General features: G+C 35.4%; 1 long non-coding RNA gene across 1 annotated transcript in view; it reads right to left on the reverse strand.

Moving 5' to 3' along the window:
- Positions 1 to 4,540: 4,540 nt before the first annotated feature.
- LOC123651772 overlaps positions 4,541 to 12,906 on the reverse strand; it is a 76,396-nt gene continuing 68,030 nt past the window's right edge. The window contains exon 3 of the long non-coding RNA XR_006740682.1: positions 4,541 to 5,027. This is a non-coding gene — a long non-coding RNA (uncharacterized LOC123651772). The remainder of the gene's footprint in view (positions 5,028 to 12,906) is intronic.

Raw genomic sequence — 12,906 nt, forward strand, 5'->3', positions numbered from 1 at the left:
TTAAGAACTTGCAAAACGGGCCAGAAATTTGTCTCCATATTTGGGAGACAAAGAAGGTAAAAACATATAAATAGGGAAAATTCCTGCATGTTGGGGCCCAGAATTTGAGAGACATTTTCCTCTGGAACCACACGTAATAAATGTAACTCATTCTCTCTGGTATTGCTTTGTTCTTCTTCAGTTTTCTGTAACAGCAGAGCAGGGGTCTCTTGACTCAATGCAGGACTGTTATTCTATGGCACAATTTGCCACGGTGGATGTAACATGGAGCCTCTGGAAGTTATGCCAACTAAGACATATGGAGGCCTACTCAAGAAATTGCCACCTGGTTCTCAAAATATACTAAGTTAACAGGCTAATGGTTTATCTTTTGCTCTGAGCAAGGAGAGACTTAGAAGTGTGACACCTCAGAGAGACATAAGCATCTTCTCATGTTGGTCTGTGTGTTTGACTGCCAACGACTTCCTTCAGACTCTGCAATGGTGACAGAGCTGCAGAGGTACCCGGACACAGTAGGCCTGGGGGATGACTTGGGTTTCCTTTGCGAGAATGTTTTGTGTGAGTGAGAATAGTGCTCTGCTCAGATGTGGAGATAAGAGATGGTTGTGCCTGGGGTAAATGAGACTAGCTTTATTTTCCATTCTGATGCAAATAACATTTTACTTATTTGTTTTCATCACCATTTATCTCCTCTATGCCCTCTTCTACCCCCATTTACTGCCCCCAGAATCACCACACTGTCATCCATGTCCATGAGTTCTCTTTTTTTTTTTTTAGTTTTTGCTCAGTCCCCTCCACACACACTCCCCCAAAACTCCTCTCCCAACTAAAGTTGCCTGCCTGTTCTCTAGCTATGATTTTGTCTCTGTTTTGTGTGGTGGTTCAGTTTGCTCATTAAATTCCATATATGAATGAAATCATACAGTATTTGTCTTTCTCTGATTGGCTTATTTTATTTAGCATAATGTTCCCCCGGTCCAACCATGCAATCTCAAAGGGTAAAATTATCTTCCTTTTTACAACAGAGTAGTATCCCATGTGTAAATGTACCACAGCTTTTTTATCCACTCATCTACTGATGGACACTTGGACACCTTCCAAAGGTTAGTTATTGTAAATAATGCTGTAATGAACATAGGTGAGTGTGTATTCTTTTGAATTAGGGTTTCAAGTTTCTTTGGATAAATCCCCAGAAGTGGAATCACTGTATCATAAGGCAGTTCCATTTTTTATTTTTTAAGGCTACAGTACTGATAAAATTTTAACACATGTAAAGTGAATTAAATAACTAACAAGTTAAAAAAAAACAGTCTTTCCTTGAAGGATTTGAGATTTAATTTTGTGTTTCTCAACAGAGGCACATGCATTGTCTTTAAGAAGAACAAAGAAAAAGCTTTATAGAGACACTGCAAAAGAATGAGATAATCTTATATTCACTGAAATCTGAGATGTTTGAAAGATTCATATATTCCTTCTTCACCATGATTTAGAGTTCACATAGACTCTAAGAAAAAGAGAGCCAGATTCTCACCAATCAATCAATCAATCAACATACATTTATTTATTTTAAATAAAGTGTTTCAAATAGCCCACCAGAATGTCAAATAAAACCTTTAGGGATTGGAAAAGTTTTGTTGCAGAGTTATCTCTGACAAGTAGAACCTAAGAGGATAAAACAGCTCACATTCTTCATTAAAGCAATTATGTAACAATACCCACTGTGACACACATAAAGAAGTCAGAGGAGGGGTGCTCTTATAGCTGGAAGAAAAGAAAGTGACAATAAAATCAAGCCTAACCTCACAGCCTGAGTCACAACGGGCCACTCCTGCAGAAATGACAGGATTTTGACACATGAAAGAACTGAAAGCAATTTTCTTTTGACAGTAAAATGAAATTCTTCTTTAAGACAACCTGGCAAAGATTGCAAAAGAAAAATAAGTCACAAGTTTGCAAAGTTCAAGGTCAAAAGCCCACAGAATCCCAGTGAATGAAATCATCAAATGCCACTTCAACTCTGGTTGATGGACATGGAATAAATTGACAGCATCAACCACACAGCTGTCCTCCCAGAGGTCAGAGCAGAGGGGTGTGGCAGGCGGGCCACAGTTACACAAGACTCCTTGCAGAGACCTCTGTTCCATGCTGACACACGTGCTCACAGTGCTAGCATTTTGAAAAATATGTTAACAAAGCTATTGTATGTTTCACATGCAGTTTCATTCCATACAATTCAATAGAAAGAATACACTTTGAGGAAACTAAAATATATAAGATTTTAAATGAAAACATACAATATTTTTCCTCATAATAAGTTATTAATAAGAAATATTTGTTGAATGAATGATTTATAGACAGTGGCATAAAAGTTCAAATCACTTGTAGGACTGAGGCAAAATTAAAAAAACAACAACTATGTTTGCTTGGAAGACATGAGACAATAGGACTAACTCATAATGATATATTGAATAAATAATTTGCACATTTAAACTGGTGATTATAAACAATAGCAACAGCATTTGAATTGATCACACAAATTAGGATGTGATTTTAAAATGTCATATTAGGAAATAAGAAATGATTTATAAATAAGAGTTAAAATTATCAATCTGCTTAAAATGCTTTCTCACTTACACATTTAAATACATTGAGGAAAAGAAATAACATTTGAAGAACAGTTATACTTTTCAAATAACTGTTCTAAGGGTTTCATGGTGCTCTTCGTGGTACTGCAAAGCTCATTGCTTTCTCTCATCTCAAATCAACCAAGAAGTTAGTATAAGGATGCCCATTCAACAGATAAGAAAACTAAGGTTTGGGGAAAATTAGGAATCTTAACATACTGGATCAACAGTGACCTGAATGTCTCTGTGACTTTCTTTATGTTTGCCTTTCCTATTCCTAGAAAAGTTGTCCTGATTTTGACTTGTTTTAGCCTTGTCTAAAGCACTTTTGGGCATACTTACTTAGCACATCCAAAGCCATTTAGCAGACATTTTGCTGATAGCTTTTGTGATTTTGAAGTTTCATGGTATAATTACTTTATTTAAATTTAATAATTTCACACTAAAAAAGAAAAATTGGGTCCCAAGATTATGGAAAACTAGTTAGATGAGCCATGCCAACTTCAGAGGCATTTAAATATGATTTGTTGAAATCTACTCTAATTAGTTGCCAACATGATCTAGGCATAGGCATTCTCTTCATGTTTGTGGATTTTTCCCCCTAAGTATGCAAAGCTTATATTTAATAAAGTTGTTATTAATATATCCCCAAGCACTTTGCTTTTGCAATGAAAACATTGCAATAAATTTAGAATGTAAAATGAATATATTTTCCCACATTCGTTTTAACAAAAGTTATTGTTAAGAAAAGTTATTCTTCAAAGTTATTCTTTGCAAACAGAACAAATAACTAATTTCATAGAAACTGAGGAATGTGGCTATTATTGCATAAAACTGTGGAACACACCATAAGTGTATGCATTTTTAAAAAGTGAACACACCAGTGTAACTGATATTCACATAAAGAAACAGAACTAATGGAATTCCAGAAGCTGCCCTCCCACTCCTTGCCCTTCTCATCATCACAATATTACCACCCACCCCTATAAGGGTCATCATGATACTTGGAGAAATCCTTGTTTCTTCATTTATTTTTCATTATTATTTTTCCAGGTTCACTGAGGTTTGATTGACTAAAAAAATGCATATATTTAGGTCAGCTTATTTAAACCTTTTTCATATCATGGCACACATAAACTAACTAGTGGTCTGGTGCATGGATTCTTGCACATTGAAAGGAAATTAATTAGAAGGTGGCCAGTGGGGTAGGACTGGGCAAGACAGGCCAGACATGCCCTGGAGCCAACCGCCCTTGGTGGCACTGCAGCTCAAAGGGTGTCTGTGGAGTGAGTGGGGGGTCCCTCCAGCAGGTAGGTTCCCTTGGCCTGGCCTGAGGGATTGGGCCCTAACAGGCTCTCCAACATCCCCTGGGGGGTCCCAGATTACGAGAGGGTGTTTCTTGGGTGATGCAGCCCAGAATTAGGATCCTTCCTCTCTAGTTCCAGGGATGCATCATCCAAGAACCACCGCTGCCAAGTCACCACAGCTCAGTAGCTCCTTCATTGAGCGTCTTCCCCTTGGTGGCCAATGTATGTCATAACTACTGGTCGGATAGTCAGACAGTCACATTAGTCACTATAAATTTTAGTGATATATATATAATCACTAAAATTTGCAATACACAGAGAAATATATATATATATATATATATATATATATATATATATATATATATATATATATATTTTTTTTTTTTTTTTTTTGCCAATCTCGCAAAAAGAATGGTAATGTTTTAATCCATTTATATTGGATGGTTGTGCTGGCTTTTGCCATTTTATTATTATTATTATTTATCTGACAATCTAAGGGAAAAGAAGTCAGTGCCTCTGACTAAACAGTCAGATATTGTATGTTTTAAAAATATTTGCCGCACACTGGTTGAAAATCACTCATTGAGGATATACAATGTGATTTGGGGGGACTGTATATCAAATAATTTTATATACATTACCACAATAAATTAATCAACACATCCCAGAGTTACCTTGGTATGTGTGTGTGTGTGTGTGTGTGTGTGTGTGTGTGTGTGTAGAACACTTACAATCTATTCACTTAGCAAATTTCAAGCATACAAAATAGTATTACTTACTATAGTCACCATGCTGTACATTGCCCAGAACTTACTCATAAATGAATAATTTTGTACCCTATACCAATAGTTTCCCATTTCCTCAACCCCAGCCTCTGGCAATCACCATCCTGTAAGTTTAACTTTTTAAATTCCACATGTAAGTGAGATCATGAAGTATGAAGTATTTGTCTTTTTGTGTCTGGTTTATTTCACATCACATAATGACCTCCAGTTTCATTTATGTTGTCACATGTGGATTCTTCATTTCTTTAGGGTGTTTCTAAACATTTGGAGATGAAATCCATCTTGGAGCAGCTATGGAAATTGTCAGTCTACAAGAGGAGAGAAAAAAAGTTGTTGAGCTGGTATGTCATGAGTTGTCTTGAAAGCAGTACAGAGTTATACTTTTTTCTCTATTGTTTTTTCATTCTAACAAGTAGAACTGTAGTTCTATAGTTTATGTCTTCATGTTCATTTGAATTTTCTGGAGTGTGTAAGTTATTAAAAAAGAGAGGAGAGAGAACATAAAGTACTCTTCTTTTAAAGTCTAATAAATAACCGAAAAGGAATTATGGTGTTAATGTTAAGAAAACTTTAGAAGAGATCTTAAGTCAGCAAAGTATTTATACTAAATATTCCATGAGCTCCCTTTTTACATTAAATGTCATATCAATAATAATGTACTGATAATTGTATTTTCATATTTAATGAACTGACCTTTTATGCAATTCTTTGGTAATATTAGTGTTGAGTAATTTTTAAAATGTTCAAATGAGATTAATATTTTGTTCAAGGAGGGACATAGTTGTGCAGATGGTTGTGGTTAGAGTTTTCTTAAGGGAAAAGTGCTCTGGGAAAGTGGTTACGTAGAAACCAATCTGCTTAGTGTCATGAAGAGGAATTTTTAAGTAGTGACATCTGTTTGACCTATCACGTTAGAAATGCAAACACTCCAACCACGTAAATTATAGCAAATTCTGTTTGCTACCAAAACTTCAGTTGTTCCGTCCTGGTCTAATCAGAAAAAAAAGTACACTTATTTTGTATTGTTTTTGGAAATATAAAATAATATAAAATTAAGTTATAAAGTAGATAAACTGATAAAGAAAAAAATAATTATCCACAATTACACTATTCACAAATAACTCTTAAAATGTTACTTTATGTTTTTTCCTTTTTCTAACACATACCAGTATATGACACATATTTGTTAATGAGATAGAATAATACTGTATATATTGCTTTGTAATGTGTTTTTTTGTGGTTTATTAATGCATTTTAAACATTTTGTCACATCACTCATTATCTCTATGTATAAAAGCCCACCTGCCAGAATGGCAGGATAACCAGAATGACCAGAACGACTGGTGACTATGCCACGCACTGCAGCAGCCAACCAGCCTGATCCAGGTCCTGATTGGCCCCCAACACCCCAATTGGGGGTGGAATGGCTGGCCAACTATCTGCAGCCCCTCCCCCTGGCCAGCTCCACCCCCAACATCCTCCAACACCACAGTCAGGGGTGGGGCTGGCCAGCCAACTGCCTGCAGCCCCTCCCACCTGCTTGCCTGGCCTATGGGCCCCATTAGAGCGGTCTAGCCAGACCTCACCCATTCATTAATTCATGTAGCAGGCCTCTAGTTTATCTATAAAATAAATTTTATGTTCAAAATGTATTTTAATAAACACACTGTTGAGATTTTTGTTAGTTACTTTATCTGTTTTATACATGAGTGCCTATGAATATACCTATATATGTGTGCATGTCAATTATTTGAATTATTTGCCCATTTTTCCATTGGTATCTTTCTCTTTAATATTATTTTCTATGGAATCAATTTAGTAAGAATTTAATTATCAGATATTCATGACTCAAAATACACAGTTTAAAATTTGTCTTTCAAGTTAATTTATTTTTAAACTTACATTTAGAATTTTTTTCTTCATGGACTCTTTATTTAATATAGTATTTCAGTAAAAAAAAATGCCCCAAATACAGTTATAAAAATCTTTACCTATATTTCCCTTTATTCCATATATGACTAAAATTTATTTTCATTTAGTCTTTAATCTTTGTGTGGAATAAAATATCTTTAGAAAAGCAGAATTTTATTTCAAAATTATTATCAGTTTTAAACACATATTCTGAGATATTTTCATTCTGCCTAAATGGAACACAAGAGAGATCAGACTGGTCTCCAGTACTCCAGACAAAATGTAAGAGCCTCTCCCTTGACATTCCCTTTAACCCACCATTTTAGCAAAAGTGGATTCTCATATATTCTCTTGTTATTGTGTTACAAAGTAGAAAAGGAGATGGAAAAAAAGGAAGTGAGGCCCAACAGACACTCACCAATCCACCAATGACCTATCAAGGGATCAGTACCCAGCTAAAGGATGTCACTCAGGAGTTTCAGTGGTAACAAGAAGCAAAACTGTGAAGCAGCTGATAGAGAAATTTGAAAGGAGAGAGAAATGCCACGTAGATAACTCAGGGAGAAGGTAAAACATCCTTCTCCCTTCACCAATCCCCCCAAATTATTTCACCACCACATATGAAATAAAGAAAAGTGACTTTGAGTGGGAAGTATCTATTGTTTGGGTGATAGGCAAAATCATGAAGGCGTATAATTGGAGTACCCAATTTCTACCAGCTCAGCCTCCTTTAACATCTACATTCCATTAAAGCATCAGATCCCAAGGGTGCCACAGAAGATGACTGAAAATAACTGTCCTAAGGAATCATTCCTTAGTAAGGCACAGAGAAGGTTTTCAATGATTTGGTCACTCTCCAGTCCTTCTCAGTTGAATTCCCACTTTTCCTTTGTGCCTATGTCAAACCATGCAGAACTAGCTCCAGGTCCCACAGTGCACTTAATTCTTTGTGTCTCTGTTTCTCTATTGTCTCTGTCTCTCTCTTCAGAACAATGATCTCCTTTTATCTACTAGAAAAACATTGACTTATTTGGGGAAGCTGACTGACAATCTTACATTAGACTATAGGGCATAGATGCTTTAATGTGCAGATGTCTACAAACCAGTTTAATGGAACCAATTAAGATCATGGAACCAATCTGGGATTATTATTATCTTTACATTCTGTTGACTAGCACACAGTTGTTGACATATAGTTATAATAGATCAGATGAGAAAGTATCAGTTAGTGATTACTTTATAATTAAGTATCCCAAAATATAGTATATTAAAACAAAACAAAAACCATGTATTTATCCCATAATTGTATAAATTGATTGGGCAGTTCTGCTAATCTGGGCTGGATTTGGCTGATCTCGGAGGACTTGCTCATGGTTGTCTGTGATCAGCTGGCTGGTCCAAGATGGCTGGAGCTAAAATGACCCATCTCTATTATGGATGAGGCCTCTCCTCTACCAGTAGAATAGCTAGAGCATGATAGAAAGGCAGCAGCAGTCTTCTGAGAGATTCTGCATAGACACGCAGGATCCTCTGGAGCTCTAGGCTCAACACAATGCCAGCTCTGCCATATATATATATATATATATATATATATATATATATATATATATATATATATATATATATATATAGGGCAAGTCCTGATTTATGGAGCAGGAAAAAGAAATGGATAATTGTTGCCATTTTTGCAATTATTTTATGATAAACAGTGACTACATATGACAAATACATTGATATTTGGTAGTATTATGTGAACAGGACCCAAGATTGTCCTAAAGATGTGTGTGGGATACAGATCGGATACATAGTCTTGGTTTTTTTTGTTTTTTTTTAATGTAATTTAAACACAAAAGAAGACTATAAAATTAATTAAAGAATCTTGATATCTCATCTAACTGCTCCAAAAGACAAATCACCAAAATTAGGATCCCTGTGGTCTCAGATATGTTTAGTAGGTTTCTCTAGGATAGGTTAGGAATCAAGCTTAAACATTCCTCAGGGGACATTAGACCCCTTTGTTCCATAAACCCAGAATGCCCCAAACTGCTCCCCCTAACAGAGTAGCAATGATGTCCAGAAATAATTGGCAGTGCACTTTCTGGACCATGTCAAGGGGCACTGGTTCCTCCAAACAATCTTTGTTTCTTTTTTCCTGACTATTGTAAAGATTTCAGCCTAAACACCCAAAGAATACAATGCTTTGACTTTACAAATTTTATATCTATAATTATAAAAAAAAAGAACTATTCAGTTAGAAGTGGAGTCAAAAGTATCCTCCTAATTGCTCTAACAAGATTTTATGGACTTTATCTATCTTTTAATTTACATAAAATAAAAATGTCCATATATAATACTGTTCTACAATACTGTATACTAGTAAATTAAATGTAAAATAAATATTTTCTCAATCTGAGTTCTTTTGTAATCTGAAAATCAAACTGAAAATTGACCTTTTGGAACTTTGAACTAAAATAAATCATTTGGCAAAATGAAATGGAAAAAGTTTGCTCTTAAGGTTAAATAGCCTCTTAAAAATGGAACAAAGAACAAAATGCTTTAATAACAGACATAGGAAAAAAAGAGATATAAAGAGGAAAAGTAAAGAATATGTTGCAATTGTCAGATTTTTAATATTGGGAGGATCATATTTCATAAGAATGTCACCAAGTATCATGTTCCAATCAATTTCTGTTCACCTTATTCCTTAAATGACTGTCAACTAGATTTCTTCAATTCCATATTCACTTTTGAAAAGTAAAATTGATGGGGTCAGTTACTGAAATATGTGTGAAAATGGGCTGGAAGAAGCAAGAGATTGATCTACTGTCAGAATTTGGCAGTTATATGCCAAGAATGACAAAGCAGGACAGGTGGGAGACAATGACTGGGAAATGCTACAGAAGTGGGTGTAGGCCTCATGCTAAGAGTTGTCAAACTAATTATCAATCTGCATGTGGTAAGGCAAACACTGCTCTGGAATGCTGTTAACATTCAACTAATCATTCTGGGAGGTTCAGAACACGTAATATGTTCTCCATTTTATAGAAAGGCCAGTTCTCAAACTCAGGGAACCTTCCTTGAGAAAGTGTAGGGAACAGTGAGAATAGAGTGCAGATCTTCAGGTTTTGGGAACTGGCAGATATGAGCCAAGGCCTTGGGTCTTTCAGATGACTCACTGCCATATAATATTAGACAGTTCTGGCTTCCCAGATCTCAGGTGAAATAGAATCTGGAAAAGGCTTAAGAAACATTTACAGGAGTAGGAGATGAGAAAACCATGAGATAAGGAGCAAGTCAAGGCCAAGGATTTATAAAAACTTGTTCCTAGGCCTGCATTCAGGTTCTGCGGGACCTGAAGTTTATACAATTGGGAGAGCTGGTTCTCTCTCTTTTTTGTTTTTATTTTATTTTATTTTATTTTATTTTATTTTATTTTATTTTATTTTTTCTTGTTTCCTTTTTTCTCTCATTTTTTTAAATTAAAGTATTATATGTGTACATACCTTACCAATTCCCACCTTCTCTTTTTTTAAATTACTAATACAAACTAGATTTGAATGTAAATAATAATTTAGAATGTCAACAGAAAAAAAAACACACGATTTTTTGAGTCTTAAAGATTTTTTTCTGAAATGTTTTTAGTCCGTTTACCAAAACCATTGTCTTAGTTCTGCTCCCTGACTTCCCCTCCCACCTAGAATATGCTACACGTCCCATTAACTCCCAGATCTCAAGGGGCTCATGTAAGAAAGGTGCCATGAAGCTTAATTTTCCTTATCTACACTAGAATACCTCTTGTGATTCAACAATATACAGATCTTGAATGAGTAGATTTGTATTTAAAAATAGCAGTCAATGAAGTTCCATGTCCTATTAACAGAGTGAAATTCTAGATAAAAAGAGAAGGAGAAGGAGGGAGGAGGGGGAGGAGGAGGAGGAGAAGAAGAAGAAAGAGGAGGGAATCATCTAGACTAAAGCCCCAAAGTTAGGGAATCACTAAAGCTGCCAAGCCAGCCCTCTTGTCTGATGGTCTTTCTAATGCAGTCCACTGCCCAATGCCTCTTCAAATCAGAACTGGAGTGGTTTATCCCATTTAGATTAATTTAGCCATATTTGCTGAGGGATACCTAGATCTATTTTGAAGGGATAGGAACACATGAAATATTTTGCACTTTCTTCCTCCTGAACATTATAGTCCAGCAGAGCAGGACAACAAATATGGATGATAAATGATCATGTCAGTAAGACTGGCAACACAACAACTGAACAATATTTGTTAGTAACTGGTAATCTAAATAATACTGGATACATCTTTACCAAGTATTAAGTACTAAGATGTTCCTCCTAATTCCTACGAATATGAAAATATTTGGACTCATTGTATACTCTTTTCTATAAAAGTATCAACCAGAAGATCTGACTAATATCACTGTCTTGTGTCTCTCCCTGGAGAGCCTGACCCAGCTTTCTGCAATTATCATATTACATCTCTGTTGCTATTTGATTTTCGGTTAGCCTGACACCACTGAGTCCCATCTTCAGGATTAATAATCTGGATTCATTTTCAAAGCTCTTCAAGCCAAATTTTACTTGAGACTTGTTTCTGGAAGATCTGTGCCTCATCATTCTTCACATCTGCCTTCCATTCACTGTAATAAAGTTATTTGCTGATGTCATTTCTCATTTGGCTCACAAATGGTGACCTCTGGACTAGTTCCTCACACTCATTGTCTCAGAATGAAAGAATTGGCTTCAAGTATCTTGTTTGGAGATATTTTGTGCCTTTGAATATTAATAGGTAACCACAAATTTCTTGGCAGTGACTATGGTGGACGTGAGTAGAGCTGTTTCCTTTTATTAATATACTATTCAGGGTTCCAGGAATGAGTGTCTATATCCCAGCACTTCCTTCCCTGACACAGGCTCTGCTAACTCTTGGATCCTACTTTGAACTCCAGTCCCACGTTGATGTCACAGTTTGTCTAGTTAACTTATTTGATAATGTCGGTGGATTTCAATAGGGAGTTTGTGTGGTGTTCTCATTCTGTTTGTATTATTCCTGTTACACTCCAAGTTACCCACCTATATTTATTCAACAAATATCAAATACCTCTTTAGGTGTTAGGCACTGTATTAGAAACAATTACATGTAAAATATTCATTGTATACGAGAATAGCATTCAGGCTTTCTTCCTATTTGTCAACTATCAGTATGAACTATGAGCTAATAAATACTTGAGGAAGCATAATACATTATACTTTCTACTCTATAAACATTCTATATTTGGGTTGCCTTTATAGTCTATTGATATAGGGCAGACAGATGACCTTTTTCATTTAGACTTTCATACTCAAATACTCTGGATCTCTGTGAAATAAAAAAAAAAATGTATAGTACATCTGTTCTTGTCTCTGTGGGAAGCATATGAATCATTGTTGCAGAGCCTAAGTTACTTTAGATGATATCAAGGAGAGAACAGACTTTAATCAAGTGAAACACAGTCAAGTAAAGCCTGGTTACTTTAGATGATATCAAGGAGAGAACAGAGCTTAATCAAGTGAAACATTTTCCCAGAGGAGTAGTTAAAATCCTTAGTTAATAGTTATAATATTGAGTTTGATAAGACAACAAAAAATGAATAGGGGAAGACTAGTTTATAACAGATACCAATTATCTAGGAGAACTGACTTGAATTTTCTCAGGAACTGTAAAGTAAGCTGTGAATTTTTGATTTTTAGAGAAGCAAGACTAGAAAAGTCTATACCAGAAAAATCCTATTGGTCAAGCATCATGGGAATTTCTTTATTTTTACAGAGGTAATATCACCCACTAGCATATCACTGTTAATTATCAAGTGAAATAATACAATTCTACTCACATACATAATGTAAAATTTTTTCTAAATACTGGAAAGTGTAATGTTGGAATTGTAAAACAATTAATAAATAAACCAAATGGTATGACCAGGTTATTGTTCAACTTATATTTACAACACTTTGCAACTAGAAAGGATTATTCTTGCTATGCATCTTTGAGCACTTTCTGAAATCCATTTTAGATGTCCACTCTACTCTCAATCTGCCTCTTCTCCACCAGCCCATGAAAGCATTGAGCCTTGGCTGCACTGTTTGCCTATGTGGACTGCATGGACATCTGGCCCAAGAACTAAGCTAGTCAGAGTGGCTTGCTCACAAATTGGACTAAGATTCACAGAAGCTTAATGTTAATTGGTGGCATCCTTGGAAATAGAAAAGTATAAAGAGTTGGGAATAAGG

Source organism: Pipistrellus kuhlii, unplaced genomic scaffold (genome assembly GCF_014108245.1).
Source record: "Pipistrellus kuhlii isolate mPipKuh1 unplaced genomic scaffold, mPipKuh1.p scaffold_m20_p_8, whole genome shotgun sequence".
NCBI classification, from domain to species: Eukaryota; Metazoa; Chordata; class Mammalia; order Chiroptera; family Vespertilionidae; genus Pipistrellus; species Pipistrellus kuhlii.